Source organism: Panthera tigris, chromosome X (genome assembly GCF_018350195.1).
Source record: "Panthera tigris isolate Pti1 chromosome X, P.tigris_Pti1_mat1.1, whole genome shotgun sequence".
NCBI classification, from domain to species: Eukaryota; Metazoa; Chordata; class Mammalia; order Carnivora; family Felidae; genus Panthera; species Panthera tigris.
The window spans coordinates 28,734,342-28,737,722 of NC_056677.1; the positions used below are offsets into that span (position 1 = coordinate 28,734,342).

At 37.1% G+C, this 3,381-nt stretch overlaps 1 non-coding gene across 1 annotated transcript; it reads right to left on the reverse strand.

Moving 5' to 3' along the window:
- Positions 1-2,962: 2,962 nt before the first annotated feature.
- On the reverse strand, positions 2,963-3,066 carry LOC122235579. The gene has a single exon (XR_006213631.1). It is a non-coding gene; the product is annotated as a U6 spliceosomal RNA (small nuclear RNA).
- Between the last annotated feature and the right edge of the window lie 315 nt (positions 3,067-3,381).

The following is a 3,381-nucleotide window of genomic DNA, read 5'->3' on the forward strand; positions in this document are numbered from 1 at the left end:
TCTGATCAAAACTCAATTTTTAATTTATGGGTTTACTTCCAGACTCTCAATTCTATTCCACTGTCTCACCTCATGACAGTATAATAGTTTTCATTACTGGAACTCTGTGGTAACTTTTGATATTGCAAAGTCAATCCTCCAAATTTGCTTCTCTTTTTCAACATTATCTTGCTTATACTGCATCACTTGAATTTCCATATGAAATTTAGGATCAGCTTGTCAAGTTTTTCAACAACAAAAAAGAAAGGGTTTTTATAGAGAACATGTTCAATCAGTAGATCCATTTTGGGGTTATTACCGTCTTAAAAAGATTAAGTCTTCCAATTCATGATTATGGAGTATCTTTCCAATTACTTAGGTCTGGAAAGTGGATTCTCCCCTAGAACGTCCAGAAAGGAATGTAACTTAACCTTAATTTTATTCCAGTGAGGCCCATTTTGGACTTCTACACTACAAAACTGCCAAGTATGGAAAAAAATTGTCTTGTATAAATCACTGAGGTAATGATAATTGGTTCCAGCATCTATAGAAAGGTAATATACTTTTTATTCCCAGTGGTTAAGCATTTTCTCTTTCATAAAAAGTTGGATTTTGTCAAATGCTTTTTTGGCAGTTGTTTTGACATGTGGCTTCGGATCCTTTATTCTTTTAGTGAAGTGAAATAGATCATTGGTTCTCACTTTGAACAAACTTTGCATTCCTGGAATAAATTCCACTTGGTCATGGTCTATACTTCCTTTTTATATGTTGCTGTCTTCACTTTTCTAGTATTTTGTCTGAGATTTTTTCAAAAATTATTATACTGCCATTTGTATTTACCTATTAGGTACATCAACCAGCTTTACTTCCTTCTTTCTTGCAAGTTATGATCTAGTTTCCCTTTCAATTCATCCTGGAGGACTTCCTGTATTTTGTAGGACTTATCTATGTAAATTTTCTGGGCACTTATCTAAGTATTAATTTCTCCCACTTTTTTTAGTTTTGTTGGATAGAGAATTCTTGGTTGCTTTTTTTCTTTTCCATCACCAGTTGAACATGTTATCCCATTGTCTTCTGACCATCACGGTTTTTGATGAGTAAACAGCTGTTAATCAGATTGACAACTCTTTGTATGTGAGAGATACCTTCTCTCTTGCTGCTCTCAAAATGTGTCCATGTATGCATCTCTTTCGGTTTATCTTACTTTGAATTTGTTGGGCTTCGTCAGTGTGTAGTGTTTTCATCCAATTTGAAAATATTTCAACCATTATCTTTTCCAGTATCTTTTTTGTCCTTTTCTTTCTTCTTTTCGAATGTCCATTATGCATATCTTAATACAGTTGATGGTGTCTCATAGATTTCTTTTTTATTTGAGAGATCATGTGCATGTTCCTACAATGAGTGGGGGACAGGCACAGAAAGAAGGAGAAAGAATCCCAAGCAGGGTCTGCACAGTCAGCTCAGAGCCCGATGTGCAGCTCAAACACACAAACCATGAGATCAAGACCTGAGGCAAAATCAAGAGTCAGAGGCTCAACCCACTGAGCCACCCAGGTGCCCACATGATGTCTCACAGGTTTCTGAGGCTCATTTCAATTTTCTTCATTTTTTTCTTTCTGTTGTTCACACTGGATTACATCAATTGTTCTAGCTTCAAGTTGGCTAATAATTTCTTCTAACAAATAACCTGTTCATCGTCTACAGTATTTTTAAGCCGTTTTTAAAATCAGTTTTAGGTTCACAGGAAAATTTAGTGGAATGTACAGATATTTGTAATGTACTTCCTTGCCCCTAAACATGTGAAGACTCTCCCATTATCAAGTGCCCCACCAGAGTGGTACAGTTGTTACAAGTAATGAACATACATTGCCACATCATTATCACCCAGAGCCCATAGTTTACCTTAATATTCACTGTTGCTCTTGTACATTCTATGGGTTTTGACAAAAACATAGTGATATGTATCCATTATTATAGTATCATACAGGGTCTATTCACTGCCCAAAAAATCCTCTCTGTTCTGCATCTTCATTCACTATCCCCACCCCAATCCCTGGCAACCACTGAAGATAGTACTGTCTCCATAGTTTTGCCATTTCCTGAATGTCATATAGGTTAAATTATATAGTATGCAGCCTTCCTTATGTACGGCAGGATGGCTCTAGGGGGCTGGAGTATTCACCTTCTGCCATATGCAAGCCTAGAACTGACTGGACTAGGTATTTCTCTTCCCTCAGGTCACTTAGGCTCTGGTTAGCTTCTTCTGAGGGCAGCCATTATCAATAAGAACAACGTGTCTCTGGCATAAATCAACAGGGTTACTTTTCCATTTCCCTGAAAAAATAGGAAGAGAATTATCTGTGATGTTTATGTGGGAAACTTGTAGAGCTCCTGGAGATAAATCCCACAAAATTTGGGGGAGGGAAGGAGACACAGTGAGCCTCCAAATTTCACCAACTACAGGTCAAGATTTCCTACCCCTGTGCTAGTTCCTGTGATAGTTTCCCCTCCTACGTCTCTACTCTGGTGAGCTTTGACTCCTTGTTTTTGCCTATTTTTCTCCAATAGTGGGAATAGTGGTTTTCCCTGTGTCTTTACCTCTTTTATGGATCCTAGAACAATTATTTTTCAACCTGTTTTTTTTTTTCCCCCTTAATAGGCGTTAGGACAAAATCGTGTCTTCCAGACTCCTTACATGCAGAATCCAGTATTTAACATTTCCATATTACTTTTTGACTCCAGAAACTCTCAAGTTTATTCTTTTTCATGTCATTTCTAGCTTTTTAATCTTCTCTTTTGGTGAGACATGTTCCCATAGTTTTCTTTTAAAGAGGAAGTTCCCCTCCCCCAGTCCTTTGAACACAGGTGAAATAGCTGATGTACATTTTTTTCTATTAATCCCAACACCTGGGCTTTAGAGGTAATTGTTGGCTTTTATTTTTTCTTCCTGGAGCATGGACTCTTTTTTTTTGCCCTCATCTAGTATTGGGTTTTTTTGAACACTTAATTCGCTGATCATCCTTGCTCAGGGGCCATGCTAATCTTCTTTGTATCGTTCCAGTTTTAGTACATATGCTATGGAAGCAAGTCCTAGTAGTTTTCTTTTTAAACTGGGTATTTAATATAATGTGGCAACTCCAGAAATTAGATTGTATTCTTTCCCCAAAGTTGGCTTTTATGTCTATTTGCTATTTTTTTTAATGACTTTCTGAATTAATTCAAGACAGCTAACATTCTTTGTCACTTGTGGCCACTGAAGTCTCTCCTCAGCTTCTTACTGGCCAGCTAATGATTGGACAAGCATTTCCTTAAATTCCTGGAACCAACATATATTCCAGTCTTTCCTAAGAGGCTTTGTGTGTATGTTGGTGATAGCGAAACTTATCAAGGTACTACTGTTTA